Source organism: Pipistrellus kuhlii, unplaced genomic scaffold (genome assembly GCF_014108245.1).
Source record: "Pipistrellus kuhlii isolate mPipKuh1 unplaced genomic scaffold, mPipKuh1.p scaffold_m20_p_2, whole genome shotgun sequence".
NCBI classification, from domain to species: domain Eukaryota; kingdom Metazoa; phylum Chordata; class Mammalia; order Chiroptera; family Vespertilionidae; genus Pipistrellus; species Pipistrellus kuhlii.
The window spans coordinates 147,524,137-147,541,555 of NW_023425515.1; positions in this window are offsets into that span (position 1 = coordinate 147,524,137).

Below are 17,419 nucleotides of genomic sequence, written 5' to 3' on the forward strand. Positions count from 1 at the left end.
AGTAGCTGAGCCTACCATGAGTGAAACTGGGTCATCATAGCATAGTCTGGTTCATCTATGCCCCGCCTTCAGCTACTCCTCATTCCCATTCCCAGCTAGCTATCGTGCAAATATGTGCCCTCAGTTCATGAGGCCTATATCTATTGATATTGCTTGAAGTATATTGGTAACATAACCTTTTACTTAGCTTCATCTTTGGATATATATGCTATAATTTAGGTCTGAAAATCAAGAAACATAAAATAGGGCTCTATAGGTGAAAGTATTTTCTAACCTAGTAAGAGGATTTACATTTTTTGAGTAATAGTTCAGTAATGGTTTCCTCCATCTTGAGTTGTTTAGAATAATTCACTTTCTTTTTTGTCGTTGTTTTGTTTTGTTTGTTTGCTTTTTCATTAGTCCTCACCCGGCAATATTTTCCCATTGATTTTTAGAGAGAGTGAAAGGGAGAGGGAGAGACAGAGAGAGCAAAACATCGATGTGAGAGAGACACATTGATTGGCTGCCTTCACATGCACCCCAACCAGGGCAGGAGATCAAGACTGCAGCTATGGTATGTGCCCTTGACAGGAATCGAACCTGAACCCTTCAGTCCGGGGCCAATGAGTCTAACTGGCCAGCACTAGAATAGTTAATTTTCTTTGTTCTTGGAATATTAGAATATTTTCCCATATTTTATTTACTTATTTAATTCACTAACATTCTCCACTGGTAGAAGTATTATTGCAAATATTTTTTATTCTTCTCTTTCTACCAGATATTTTTTAAATCAAATAAAGCATTGGAGATAAAGGAACAAGTTGAAGGTATTACTTATTTCTCCATTGAGTTTCCAGTGATGTAAGGAGTAGCTGAGAAGAGAGCGCTTCCTTGTGAACTTCCGGGAATTTGGGAAAGTACATATTGTTGTTCTACTCATTTCCCAATCTTCTGACATAAACATCGCTCGGAGAAACCTGGAGTAGGGTGAAAGCAATGTCATTTTGAACAGAGTGATGTGTGTCACAAAGTGTTTGATTAACCAGGGTAGCCAAAAACAAAATTAATTATTTGGTCAATTTTTTACTAGGTTTTTCTGTTATTGCCCATTTTACTGTTAATTACTTTATTTTCCTAGTCTTTCCATCTACACATTTGATGTTTTACAATAATGTGCTTCAACTGTAAGATCAGTTTGCAAAAAGTAGCCCAAAGATTAAATCATATTTTTTTTATCCGAAACTTGTACTTAGCCTCATTCAGTTAAGCATGTTGATTACACTTAAAAAACAAACACACACACACACACACACACACACACACACACAACAGGCTTTTAGAACCACTAATTTGACATTAAAAAAAAAATTTGCCAAATTTCTTTCCAATTTCTTTTTTTTTATTTTAATTAACCTATATTGAGATGTAACAGCAGGATGATAAATGAGAACTACACAGCTTTTACAGTTTAAAAGTATATGGGGGAAATGCCCCTGGGAGTGGATTTCATGTGAAACGTGCAAAATCAAAGCACAGCTGCATCTATTAGTCTTTATAGCTACTTTATTTCATAACTTTGGTTTAGTCATTAAAGATGCCAAAGGGTCATATGTTTTCTACATCTGAACAGAAAAATTATATAAAAGGCCAATTTACAAAGCTCTCCTTGGCAGGACTCCCGGGGAATGAGAGACTGCAAAATTTGTGATCTGGGCTTTCTCAAGCAACTAGCAGAAATTTTGCTAAAATCTAATTTTAGACATGGGCTCCCTAACTCATTGGTTTTCACTATATGTGTTTAAAAGAATACTGTATTTGTAAATTCTTGGCATAAAATACCAGGCCAGTGAAACAATGTGAACTTCAAAATTTTTCTACTGAGTAGTGTTTTTAACTTATAACTGATACTAGTGCATTCAGTTGTTGTAAGCCAAATAATCTAGAAGCATGTGAAGAAAAATATAGTTTTTCCTAGTTCCAAGTCCTTTCTTTCTAAGAACAGCAAAGTATCCCTCCACATCTTTTAAAATACATATTACTACATTAGTAATCAAAGTTAGATGTTTTTCCAATAGCCAACATGATTTCTAATCTGAAATTTCTATATCATGTAGTAGTTTTTAACCATTTTATAGGAGAATACTTCTTTTATGTTTTTACAATTTAAATTTCTTATGAAAATTATAGCACTTAAAGACTGTTCTCAACTTGAATGTCACTTTCTCTGGAAATGATTTTTATCCCATAAACTAGACTTAGAATTAATTCCTGAGGGATTTTTTGGGGTTAAATGTTGTAAGTTCCTTATGGCAAAGAGAGTTACTATCATTCTATTATCAATAGTCTCTGGCCCAGTGCTAATCCTATTAATCCATCTACACTAATAAAAGAGAAACATACAAATTGACTATCCTTTCACTATACCCACCAGCCAATCAGGAGCGAGTATGCAACAGCATAGAAGGAAGCCAAGTGCTGCAGAAGGGAGTAAAGCGGCAGAGAAGGAAAGGAGTGAGGCAGCTTCACTCCCTTCTCTGCTTTGCTCCAGTTGCTGGAAGCACTATTCTTGCACGAATCTTCCTGCAACAGGCCTCTAGCATATATATAATATATTCATTTTATATATATATATATATATATATATATATATATATATATATATATATATATATAATTGGTCACTTCATTCACAGATATTTCATAACTCATTTTTGGGACTATAAACTAGTCCATAAGCACTAAAAGAGCATACCCTTAGATAGTACCTGGTAGCTAAGTTATTTCTTATTTGTGGAATGAAGAGTAATATACTTCCAATCATTCCAAGGAGCTCTAGCATTCCTGGTACACAAGTTGAAAATCAGAAGATTGTGGACAGGGCACCAACAAAGGTGCTAAGCCATCTGACTTACAGGTTTGAGTTTCACAAAGCTCTGTTTCAGTTATAATCCCTATTTCACTTGATTTATCAGGACCATTTGACATCACTTGGCTTTCCCATTCTTTCCTGGTTCTCTTCTATATCCCTAAGAGTTTCTCTTCAGCCTCCTTCATGGGGACTACTTCTGGGAACCCTGAATAGCTTTCTGTTTATTTTATTTTCTTTTAAATGCTCTTTTTTTTATGATCTTACCTACTTTGTGGTTTTGGTTACTGGTATGTTGGTGACATCTGCATCCTTATTTCCAGAGTCCACCATGCTCCTGATTCCAGGAAGTATTTCTAACTGTTGCCAGAAAACTTTATTTTTATGTTATTTAAATGCTTCAAACTCTCTGATACAGAACATCCTCTCTTATACTCCCTAATGGTGCTTCTTTTACTGTATTCTCTAACTTGCTTAATGGCATTGGTAGTTTCATCTAAAAACTAACGTTCATTTTAAATATTTGTCATCTTCTTTATGTATCACCAATGCCTGTTAGTTCCACCTCTTAAATAGTTCTCAAACTCACTCCATATAATTTATTCCCAAAGTCACTGTGTTGGGTCTCTCACATTGATTTTATATCTTCTGCAATGTTCATTAAAATATATTCTTTTTAAAGCAGGAATATGAGCATTTCATTCCCCTACTGGAGAAATATCAGCCACTCCATTGCCTCATTTAGTAGCACTCAGGGATTACGTTAAGGCTCAGGAGGAAAATGTTGGCACTTCTAAATATATTTACTCTGGCTTTATTAAGCATATTTGATATTTACTAAAGAATGTGACATACATACAACTGATAAAGTATAATAATACAATAAACGCTGTGAACTCACTACTGACTTGCATCCTAGAATATGTCCAGAACTCCCATGTGCCTTGACTTTCACCTCTCCCCTCCCTCTGCTTCCAATAACTCACTCCCACCCAAGTTAAATTTTATTTTTTATAATTCCCTAAATGTTCATTACTTTCTGGCATATATATTTATTTGGAAATTGTATATTAGTTTGTTTATTCTTGAGCTTTTAAAAGGTGGTATCACATTGTGATTTGTCTTTATAACTTGCTTTTTACTCAGGATAACATTTTAAAGATTTATTTATAGTGCTTCATAAAGCTGTAGCTCATTAATTTTTACTGATACAGAATATTTCACTGTACAAATACATCAAAAGTTATTTATGCACTCTCTTGTTGATGGATATTTGGATTCTTTCCAACTTTAGCTAGTATAGACAATTCACTATAGATAATTCTATATAATTGGAGCCAGCTTATGAAGGACTTCGGAGTTTGGATTATTTGACTGGGCTAATGGCTACCATAGAAACATTTTAACTAGAAAAAACTATGACGTTGACAAGAATTATAATAAATGATAAATATTTTATAATAATAATAATGAATAATCTATAACAATAAAAGGGTACCATAATATGCTAATTAGACAGGACATCCTTCCTGATGTCCTTCCTCCTGGACAAAGCCACAGTGGGTGGGGGCCATGGCAAAGGTGGCAGAGGCTCCTGGAAATGGTGGTGGCAGCAGGCAGGGACTAGGGCCAAATGCCTTGCATGAATTTCATGCATCAGGCCTCTAAAATTTACGTAATACTTAATATGTATTAATAACTACATTTACACATAACTGATCTACTTAATTTTTGAAGTGACCAAATAGTGATATAGACACTCTGTTTCCTCCGTACACTATATTCTTTGTCACAGTCCCACCTGTCACAACAGTGGTGACTTTAGAATGTCAACGCAGTAGTAGATCAGGTCAGTCAATCCTACTGGTAGGGGTGAGGGGCTAGAAGATTAATTGAATTTTTTTTGTTTTGTTTTCTGAATTTGTATTTACATAGAAAATATCTTTTTCTTTTTAGTTTATTTGTGATGGTTCAAGAGGACTCCGGTAGAGGTAGGGAGTTAAAGCCTTTCTTTCAAAAACCTTCTCAGGAAGTCACCACTGCCAGGCGATATGGAAGAAGAGGGCAGATTCCCAGGGCACCATCACTAATTGTTGGTACCTGCAGCGGCGCAGCAGCGGAGCTCATGGAGGACACCCATGGCATTGAGGTGGTAGAGAGATCACAGCAAGCTTTAGAGCCTGGACAAGCTTATTTAGACATGGGCTCTTGTGTCTTGAAATTGTAAGGTTCCAGCTGAGAGGCTTGCGAAGCAGAAGCAAGACACGGAATCCAGGCGATTAAAATGGGGGAAGGTTTTAATCTGCGCTCCCGGGCTAAACTAGCTGGTCCTGAGTGGGCCAGGGAAGTTCTACCAAAAAGCCTCATAGACACTTCTTTTGTACAGCTGTTTAGGAAGGGGAAGGTGGAGGGCCTGAGAGGAAGGCCCTGGGAAGGCGCCAGCTAGCCAGCTATCTTTGTCACCAATCACCTTGCAGATGCTTGTATCGGTTCTGGCTTCCCCTCTGCCTAAACCTAACAGAAATCACTGTTCACCACAGCTTTGCATGACCACCGACGCAAGACGCAACCCATCGTGCATGTCCCACAGACAAGAAGTCAGTAGGTAGTTTTCAAGTCCAGTCACTTTACTGCTACCTCAAAGTGAATTAAACCCTTATGGGCAAAAGAAGCCCTTGTTCCAAGGAGAAAAATATTTTGCTGCTGAGAACTATTCATTACATATGCACTACAGGGAAGCTGGTGTGAGCTTGTCATGTGGAAATGTCTAGCCTCACGGCTCCTTTTCTTTCTCCACACTTGGAACTAAGGTGTGCTGGGGCCCATCTGTAAAGAATGTTCTTCTTGGCAGGCATGGAGATATTCATCAGAGACCCGGAAACTACATCCAGGGATATCTTTCTTCGTCCATATTTTCATTACTGGGGGAGAAAATTCAGAAATTTGGACAATAACTTGGACTTAGGCAGTTGATCAAACAAAATATTGAAGTTATGAAGACCATAGAATGCTACCCAACTCATTCTATGAAGCTGATGTTACTGTGATACAGAACTCAGAAAGAAAAAGACATAAGAATTTAAATTACAGAGCAGTATCTCTCATTAACATTGATATAAAAATTATTTTAAAAGTGCTAGTCAACTCCAAAAAGCATAATACATCATGACCAAATGGAATTGTCCTAGAAAAACAATGTGGGTAAACATTTTCAAAAATTAATCAGTGTAATTCATCACAATAACAGACTAAGAGGAAAAACCATATAATTATCACAATACATGCAGAAAAAAAACAAAAACTTAAAAGGAACTAACATTCATCCCTGATAAAATTTTTCTGTGACCTAGAAGTTAAAGAGAACTTTCTTAATCTGATAGATGGCATCAAAGAAATTTGGAAATTAAGATTGTACTTAGTGGTTAAAAACTGAAAACTTTTCACCTAAGATCAAGAATGAGTCAAATCAATCCACTCTCTTGTTGATGGATATTTGGATTCTTTCCAACTTTAGCTAGTATAGACAATTCACTATAGATAATTCTATATAATTGGAGCCAGCTTATGAAGGACTTCGGAGTTTGGATTATTTGACTGGGCTAATGGCTACCATAGAAACATTTTAACTAGAAAAAACTATGACGTTGTTCTGTATTTCACACAGTACTGATATCATGGCTGGGGAATTGAGGCAATAAGAAATACAATTTACTGCCGAAACCGGTTTGGCTCAGTGGTAGAGCATCTGTCTGCGGACTGAAAGGTCCCAGGTTCAATTCTGGTCAAGGGCATGTACCTGAGTTGCGGGCACATCCCCAGTGGGGGGTGTGCAAGAGGCAGCTGGTTGATGTTTCTCTTTCATCGACATTTCTAGCTCTCTATATCTCTCCCTTCCTCTCTGTAAAAAATCAATAAAATATATAAAAAAAATACAATTTACTTCATTCATAGATGATGAACTATGTATGTATTAAATCTCAAGGTATTTTTAAAAAGCTATTGAAACTAGTCATTTAAGGAAAGCTGCAAGATATAAGGTTAAATTTAAAAAATTAACTATATATTTGCATTCTAGGAACGAACAAATGAAAATTAAAAAGCAATACCACCTATAATATCGTAAAAAAATGTGAAGTAGAAATAAGTTTAATCCAAGTTGCACAAAATGAGTACACTGAACATTTCAAAAACACTACTGAGAGAAATTAAATAAAAACTAAACAAGTGAAGATATACACTGTTCACAGAATGGAAGACTGAGTAGTGTTAAGACGTCATTCCTGAATTTAAAAAAATAGGCTTGAGACTCAACAAGATGGCAGCATAGGGCAGACACCCGAATGCAGCCTACCACAACAAGTTTGAATTTAGAATTGAAAAACAGGGGAAACATCACCCTGAGGTGCCGGACGGCTGGCTGAGGGGAGGCTCTACCATCTGGGAAGGAGAGGGAAGGCGCGCTGAACCTCAGGAACTGTGAAGGTACAGAGAACTGTGCACGCGAAAAGGCAGCCGCAGAGTTCGCTTGCGGAGAGGGCTGGCCGAGTTCGCTACCGGCTTACTCCCGGCGTGCGGAAATGGCCGACAGCTAATGCGCGGCTGGCTTTCTTGTTCAGGAGGAAACCAAAACCACCCTATTGCGCTGATAGACGGCCCCAGATAGGGAGAGGCCAGACTGTCAGGCAGTGGGCAGATATCTCTCGGAGGTGTGTGAAGCCAGCGGCCATTACTGCGGGACTCAGAAACCAGACCCTCGTAGGGAGGGGCTGAATAAAGCTTGTCTGCACCACCCGAGACTACGCCTCATCCAAGCAGAGCATAGAGGCCCTTCCAGTGGCTAGCTTCCTCATTCGCTGCCAATAGGACTCTCCTAGGGAGGGGCAGACAGGAATCTAAAGCTTGTCTGTGCCTATACCAAGAGGTGTGCGCGCCTGCAACCAATTGTGCCAGATTCAACAAAGCTTGGCTGTGCCACCCCGAGATTCCGCCCATCCAAGCAGAATATAGAAACCCTCCTAGCTGAGGCACCTCTGATCCTCATAGCCAATTGGCTTGGAGATCAATGCTTCCCAGTGATACCAACAACAAGCAAGGCTTAACAACAAGACTGCACACACAGCCCACAAAGGGCTACACCAAGACTGTCCACCTCAGGTAACTGGGAGGCTGACTCACTGAAACATATAGGACACCTTAGCACACAAAGCCACCCTACCAACTAAGGGAAGCTGTGAAAATGCCAAGACAAGGAAATAGAGCACAAACAAAAGAAATGGAGGAAAAGAAGAGACTGGATTAGAGTTCAAAACCATGCTTATAAGGTTTTTCAAGAATTTCCTAGAAAAGGTCGACAAGACCTATGAGGAGATGAAAAGGGATCAACAAGAACTAATAAGGAATCAACAAGAAATAAAGAATAAACAAAAAATATTATACAGAGTCCTAAAAACAGAATGGAAGATTGCAAGAATCAAGTCAAAGATTTGGAACATAAAGAGCCAGAAGACAGTCCTCCACAGAAGCAAGAAGGCAAGAGAATCCAGAAAGTTGAAGATAATGTAAGAAACCTCTGGGACAACTTCAAGCGAACCAACATCAGAATTATGGGGGTCCCAGAAGATGAGAGAGAGCAAGATATTGAAAACATACTGAAAGAAATAGTGACAGAAAACTTCCCCCACCTGGTGAAGGAATTAGACTTACAAGTCCAGGAAGCACACAGAACTCCAAACAAAAGGAATCCAAAGATCACACCAAGACACATCATAATTAAAATTCCAAGAGCAAAAGACAAAGAGAGAATATTAAAAGCAGCAAGAACAAAGCAGGTAGTTACCTATAAAGGAGCACCCATACGATTGTCAGCTGATTTCTCAACAGAAACCATGCAGGCCAGAAGGGAATGGCAAGAAATATTCAAGGTGATGAATAGCAAGAACCTACAGCCAAAAATAATCTACCCAGCAAAGCTATCACTCAGAATCGAAGGCCAGATAAAGAGCTTCACTAATAAAAAAAAGCTAAAGGAGTTCATCACCGCCAAACCAGAATTATATGAATTGCTGAAGGGGGTTCTTTCGGAAGAGAAAGTAAATAAAGATAAAAACTATGAACAACAAATACGTAACTATCAACAAGTGAATCTAAAAACCAAGGGAATTAAAAAAAATATCTGATGAACAATATTAACTGTTGAATATAATAGAATCAGAGGTATGGTAGGGGAGTGGACTGACGATTCTCAGGGAAAAAGGGGATAGGGGGGCGTGGGAAGAGACTGAACATCAACTGTGCACCTATGGATGAGGACAATGGGGAGTGGGGAAAGGGCAGAGGGTGGGGTGGGAACCTGGTGGAGGAGAGCAATGGAGGGTGGGGAGGGGGGGAATGAGGAACATTTGTAATAATATGAACAATAAAGATTCATCTAAAGAAAAATAAAATAAAATAAAATGAATTAGTGGACATTAAAAAAAAAAAGATGTCATTCCTATCTAAATTTAACTATAAGTTCATGGCAATTGCAATAAAAATCTTAGCAGATTTTTTAAAATAAAATAATAAGCTGTTATAATAAAATGTATAAGAAAGTGCCAAGAACCTAGAATTGTCAAAATGACTTTGAAAAATTAGCAAAACTGAAAGATTTATATTATTTTATTTCAGAAGCTAAAGATATCAAGACAGTATATTGAAATGATAATAAACATTTAGATCAATAAAACAGAATAGAAATTTAGAAATAGTCCCACAATAGGCAACTGATTTTCAAGAAAGGTGCCAAAGAAATTCAGTGGTGAAAGATTAACTTTCTAACAATGATGGTGAATCAAATAGCCATATGCAAAAATATAAAATAAAACAAAAACTCTCTACTCATAGTTCATGCCACATGCAAAAAGTAACTGAAAACAGATCACAGACAAATACATATTTAAGAGTTAAAACTATAAAACTCCAGGGAAAATACAGTATTAGACCTTGGTCACCTTGTGTTTGGCAAAAGTGTCCTTAAAAGGACACAAAGTTACATGCTATTAAAAAATTTAAATTCATTAGTTGGACCTCATCAAAATTAAAATGTGTTTCTTTTCCAAAGACACTGTTAAATAAAAAGGTAGATACAGCATGGGAACAAAGGTGTGTAAACATATACCTGACAAAGGATTCGTGTCTATGACATACAAAATCTCTTATAACTCAATAAAAAAAAAAAAAAGAATGACATTCTAATAAACAATGGACAAAACATTTAATAACCACTAAAAAGTTAAATGGATGAGAAATAAGCACCTTAAAAGATACACAACTCCATTAGTCATTGGGGAAATGTAAGAAACTATACAACCCTAGAATGACTAAAAACCAAGACTAGTTGTACCACATGTTGCTGAGGATGTAGAACAGCTGGAACTCTCCATCACTGCTGATGGAAATGTAAAATAAGACCACCACTTTGGAAAACAGCTTGCCAATAAAAGGTAAAAGTAAAATACACTTACCAGATCATCAGCCAATCTAATTCTCGTTATTTACCCAAGAGAAATTAAAAGCTGTCTTGACCCAACAACTGGTACACAAATATTCTTAGCAGCTTTGTTTGTAATAGTCAAAGACTGGAAATAACTCCAAAGTCTCTAATAAATAAGCATATTGTGGCATATTCATACAATGGAATATTACTGAGTAAAAAAAGGAACAAACTATTGATATACACAAAAGTATGGATAAGTCTCAAAATCATTATACATTAAATACCCAGGCCCCCCAAAAAAAAAAAAAAGTGCATACTCCTTTGTATAAAATTCTGTACAATGTCTACAATGACAGAACAAATCTCTCTGGTTGACTGGGGAAGGTGGTGATCACAAAGGGGCGCAAGGAAACTTTTGTACGGAAGTATATGTTCTACTTCCTGATCATATGGCTTCATGGATGTGTGTGTGTGTGTGTATCAAAAGTTATTAGATTGTGTCCTTCAATTTGTGCAGTTTATTGTGTGCTGATGATACCTCAATGAAACTATAAATTTTGAAAATAAAAAGAGAAAGAAGATAAAATGGAAAGGTTTTTTTCTCACACATTTTAGATTGAACGTAAATATTGCAGGGCTGATATGGTAGGTCTGTGGTGTCCAGGAGTCAGCCTCTTACTATCTTCTTGATCAGAAATTCTCTACATGCAGCTTTTATTTTGTAATGTGACATAGCTGTTCCAGCCACTTCCATTATGTCCATGATAGCTGGTGGGAAAGAGAAGTGAAAGTTAAAGTCTTTCTTTTAAGGCCATAAACTTGACTTTGACCACGTCACTTGCCTCAGTCTTTGGCGGTAAGGGTTCAAGAATCACACTAGATAAGAAATATAAATTTAGAAATTATGAGGGAATCCAGACAGAAACCCTTCTTTAGTGGAAAGGCTTTGCTGAATCTCCAAACCCATGGCTTTTTATTCACTAGAATATACATTTTGCCCTTTAGCAAAGCAAACAGACATCAATGGTAAGGTTTGGTAAATAATAAAGATTATCAGGCTAGGGGAATTGCCTTCAGCCATTCAGCCAGCAGCAGGTAATAATATGCAGATTTTCAGCCCTGCTGAATTTCAAAATCCATCAGCCTTCTGAGGATGTCTCACATTTATTATGCTAATTACTGTTGGTCTTTGCCTCCAGCATTACTTCTGCTGACATCCTATTGAACTGAGCTACATGAGCACAATTTACCAAAGGAGGCCAGGAGATCCAGTCTTTGAACTATGCTCTCAGGTTCCCAGCTGAAACTTAGAGTTGCCATCACTCAGGAATGAAGAGTCTAAAGTTTCTACCTCCCAAAATATAAACGCATTCTACAAAATTTTATTTAAACCAACCCAATAAATAAGCTCTCTATTATGTTACAGTTTTTAAGCATCGTAGATTAGAGACATTTTCTATTGTGTGTTCTTTCATAAGATGGAAAGAGATAGGTGTTACACTGAAGAAGGAAGGGTCTCCTGGGTCCTTAATCAGAGTTCAAAGCTATGTAGATGTTGAGAAAATATGAAATTGGCTTGTGGTTTTATAGCATCTGGTAATTATGTTTTCTCCAGAGAAATACCCCAAATTACCAAAAACTTTTGAGTTTTTGATCCATGGTTAATATTTCTTTGAGTCTGTACAATGTGTTCAGATCTCAAAGAAACATTAGATCAATTTTTTATGTTACTACAATCTCTCTCTTAAGGGAATCATTCTTCTCTGATAATGATTATGAATATTTAGGATCATGAAAGTATTAATAAATTTTATAACTCTACTACAAAGTATAGGGAATCTAACTCTCCCCCGAAGGTTCCTTAATAAAAGATGAAGGCAATCTGTTGAAACATATGCTTTATGGAGAGTGAAATTTCTTGAGTGTATATGACTGAGTATGAGAGAAAAGTCAGAAGATAGGTATTAAAAAAGAAGTACAGTGATTTATAAAGTCTAAAATATTAGATATAGCCCTAGCCAGTTTGGCTCAGTGGATAGAGCATTGGACTGCAGACCAAAAGGTCCCAGGTTTGATTCTAGTCAAGGGCACGCACCTTGGTTCCCAGCTCCTCCCCAGCCCAGGCCCTGGTCAGGGCTCATACAAGAGATGACCAATCGATGTGTTTCTCTCACATTGATGTATCTCTGTCTTTCCCTCTCTCTTCCACTCTCCCTAAAAATCAATGGGGAAAAAAAAAATCCTCAGGTGAGGATTAACAACAAAAAACACAATAAAATATTAGATACAAGTGCCTGTAATCTATCTTGTTTTATTTTCTCTCTATAATTCTACCAATTTAAAATTTGTTCAGTTTAAGCACATTTGGGCTGCAGTTTAGAAGCATTAATATTACATTTTTGACATCCTTTTTGGTGGCTTTTATGATAGCCAATTAATATCCTACCGCCAGTATATTGTTTATGACTTTTTTAAAACCAGTGCTTGTTTTATTAGTTTCTTCTGCTTTGTAAATGGCATCTCTTTATGAGCATTCTCAGCAGAAAAGATGGGTGAAATACTCTTTTAAAGACATAATTGAGTCAAATGTATTTTAGATCCTTGTATTTCCCTGGACAAATTTATGTTCTGAATCTTTAAGGCCATGGTGTGCAAACTGTGGCTCATGAGCCACATGCAGCTCTTTGGCCCCTTGAATGTGGCTCTTCCACAAAATACCATGGCCTGGGCAAGTTTATTTTGAAGAAGTGGCGTTAGAAGAAGTTTAAGTTTAAAAAATTTGGCTCTCAGAAGAAATTTCAATCATTGTACTGTTGATATTTGGCTCTCTTGACTAATGAGTTTGCCGACCACTGCTTTAAGGTATTTATTCAAAACCACAGTTAAATACTTCCAGCCATTATTCAGTATCTTGGAAGCAGCTGGTGGGACATAGTATGTGTTGAAGATGAGCTGATAGATTCCACAGCTGTGACACTTTCAGTCAGACATGTGGCTTAAGGGAGCAGAAAAACTAATGAGATAAATTTGAGTGTGGAATATTCTTTTGGATTAAAACTGCAGAACTTCATTTCCTTAAAGAAGTGCTTCCATGTTGATGTTTTCAGTTCCTTTCAATATTATTAAGATTATGTTCAAGTTGAAATGCTTATTTATTAGCACTTACTGATGATGATAATAGGTAATAATTATTGATGCCCGCTAAAATGCCAGGCAATATACTAATTGCTATACATGAATTATCTCAAATGATCCTCACATTAATTCTATGAAGCTGAACTATTTTTAATGCGTATACAGATGAAGACATTGAACTCACAGTTGGTTAGTGGCGAATTGGGGACTTCAATTCAATCCTCTGAATCATTTTTATTTTTCAATTATAATTTACATTTAATACCATTATGTATAAGTTTCAGATGCCTGGCAAAGTAGTCAGAAAATCACACACTTTATAGAGTAATCCCCTCCCTGGTTCAAGTAACCATCTGGCCCCACACATATTCATCATGCCATTAACAATATCCACATCTCTGTGACTATTCTATAACTACCAATTTGATCTGTTTAATCCTTCCGTGTTTTTCACCCAGTCCTCCAACCCCTCCCCTCTGACAGCTGTCAGTCTGTTCTTTGTACCTAAAGGTCTGTTTCTATTTTGTTTGTTTATTTTGTTCATTAGATCCCACATACAAATGAAATCATGTGGTATCTGTCTTTCTCTGTCTGACTTATTTCATTTAACATAACCTCTAGGTCCATTCATGCTGTAAAAAAAGATATAAGATTTCATTATTTTTTATGGCTGAATCCTCTGATTCTTAATGGATCTATCTTCTTGCCAAACCTCTGCATCAAGAGAGAATAAAGAAGATTAATAATCTTTATGGAAGCCTTCCTTAACTTGAGATCTTTTTATTTTCCTTCCTTGTAATAAATTACGTGTCACACAGGACATTAAAAGCTATTTTTAAAAGCCTACAACAAACCATCTTTGACAAGTGGCTGTTGATGGGCCAGAATATTTTATTTCACATGTGAATTAATGTATTTATAGACCATCAGATATCGACTTTTCCCCAGCTTCATTTCCTGCCAATTATACGCATTTAACTGTGTACAGTTCCTGACATCCTGTGAGCTCTCACACCTCTGGACCGTCAAACATGCTCTGTCAGCAGCCTTCTTCCGTATCTGCTCATGTGTGAGCACCTGTTATGGGGCCTTCTGAGACTCTTTCAGGCAGAATGAATTGCTCTTCCTCTCCTATCCCATGTCAGTTCATATATATTTTGATTCCACAGCATCTTTAGTATTGTGTAATCAATACTGAAGAATTAAAACAGTAAGAAACTGGTTTATAGTGTAAAGTAAACCTCTCATGTTTGATGCACAGGCCTTTCCTAAGTCAATGCCTATTTCCATGATAGTTAACACAGAGAAAAACATATACTCAAAGCTGTTCACATTTTGCAAGTTTGGAAGCCTAACAACACAGTATTCTGCATCTTGCTTTTTTTTTTTTTAATCTAAAATATTTGGACTTTTTTTTATATTAGTATATAAACCTTATTATTCTTAATAGCTCTAAATATTTTAATATGACATACCATACTTTACTTAACTGTCCTCCTATAATGGACATTTGAATGGTTTCTAGGTGTTCCAAGCAATGTGCAATAAGTATTCTTATTTGTATGTTTATATAGAGTGGATAAAAGAATAGTGAAGCCATATTTCCTGGGTTTGAACCCTGGCTCTGTACTACTATCTCTTAATATTTTTAATCAAGGTACTTAACCTCTGTAGTATGCCCCAGTTTCTCTATATGCAAAATGGGAATTTGATAATTTCCTAGGGTTTTTCTGAGGATTGAATTACTGCATGGAAAGAGCTTTAATGCCTAGTATATAGTAAGCACTCAATGGTGTTTACTATTATAATTATAAAGACTAGAGGCCTGGTGCACGAAATTTGTGCACCCCTCAGCCCAGCCTACACCCTCTCCAATCTGGGAACACTCGAGGGATGTCCCTCTCATAATCCAGGACTGCTGGCTCCCAACCGCTTGCTTGCCTGTCTGCCTGATTGCTCCTAACCTTTTCTGCCTGCCAGCCTGATCACCCCCTAACCACTCCTCTACCAGCCTGATCAATGCCTAACTGCTCCCCTGCTGGCCTGATCACCCACAACTGCCCTCCCCTGCTGGCCATCTTGTGGTGGCCATCTTTGACCACATGGGGAAAGCCATCTTGTGCAATGAAGTGATGGTCAATTTGCATATTACCTCTTTATTATATAAGGTCATATATCTTCGGGCACATATTTGAGTAAATCAATTCCTGGGTGTAATTCTTGGGGCAAAGGGTATGTGCATTGACAATTTTTACAGATACCCATGCTAATTGAGTATCTGTAAAAATAGATTCTGAGACAAGGACCCAAATACAAATAGTTTACTTATGTGGTGAAGGAAAACCAAATAAGGGACTGGGAGTATGAGTCAGGGAAGGAAAGGTAGCCACTAATGGGTGGACTATCAAGTCCATCACCACTTCTGGTGCTTGAAGCTCCATCCTGCAGAACCTCTAGGAAACTCTAGGAGCCATTATTGACATAATCCCTCCTACTCAGTGGGTGAGGGAGCTGCTATTGGTATACTGATTCTAGCCTTGACAGGTTAATCATAGTCTGAGAGCCACTGTACAATCTTGAGTAGTGGCATCGAAGAGCAGAGCAGTGGGTAGGTGGGAAGAGATCAACCAAAGAACTTGTATGCATATATGCATAACCCATGGACTCAGACAATAGGGTGGGAAGGTCTGGGATGGGGTTGGAGGTTGGCTAGAGGAGGTCAATGGAAGGGAAAGAAGAGACATATGGAATACTTTCAACAATAAAATTTTTTAAAATAAATAAATTCTGGGCCAGTTTGGCTCAATGGTCGAGCCCAGGAGGTCATGGTTTGATTCCCAGTCAAGTACATGCCCGGGATGCAGGTTTGATCCCTTTTAGGAGGCAGCTGATCAATGATTCTCTCTCACTGATGTAGCTCTCTCTCTCTCTCTCACTCACGCAAGCGCTCCCTCTCTCCCCCCACCCCTCTTCACCTCTGAAATCAATAAAAACAAATTTTAAAATAATAAACATATAAATAAATAGCAACAAAATTGACTAAAAGTCATTCTGATTTTATCATCATGATGTTTTGGGAATTCTCTATACCCTTGGTTATAAAGTACTTCTCTCCTCAGGGTCACTCCTTGATTCCTGGGAAGTATTAATTCCCCAACATTTTTGTCCTAGTCACAGGCAGGCACAGCAGGTTTTATTGGCCAGAGAAGGAAAGAAATGCAGGTTCTTCCAGTCATTGGAAGCCTGGCAAGCAAGTACTAATGGGCAAGGGAGAGAGGATATGGTCAGAGTACCAACAGCATCTGCTGCAGTTGAACCTGCTCCATGGAGAGGCAATAGTAGTGAGAATTTCTCCTCACTACTGCCTTTCCTGACCACCCTGGAGTGGAGCTGTGTTTCAAGCAGTCTATTTTCAGCTCACATGGTTCATTGAGCCAACCCATCTATAAATCGGACCTTGATTTTATTGTTTTCTGACAACTGGTCAGGGAAACTCTGTGAAGTCATAGGTACAGCCTGAGGGAAATACATTGGCTTAACAAGTTAGGTAATATGGAGGACTGGGTTGTCAGTTCATGTAATTTAGTTCATTTTTCTCTCCAGGCATGTTCATGCCTGATCACACGTGTCGCATTCATTGTATTGTGGGTTCATACTGTGCCCATCCCACCTAAAGTCTTGGAGGATCTGCCAATAACCAGCTCATGCTAAGAAGCTCTGGTAACATTGTCACTTGATGACCCATGATCAGGTTCAGTTTCTAGTAGGTTCAGTAACAAACCAAGAGCTGTTTTTGAATGACCAACAGTTCTTTGAAACTTGAGCCTGTCATTTTTCTCTCTCAGTATACTTATGACACTAACAGCAGCTAGCCAACTCCACTCTCCTTGTAATTCCCATTATCCCTGCTGTTCCTGCTCAGTCCAGCCCCCTGCATCTGTCGCCTCTCAGTAGGGCTACCATGG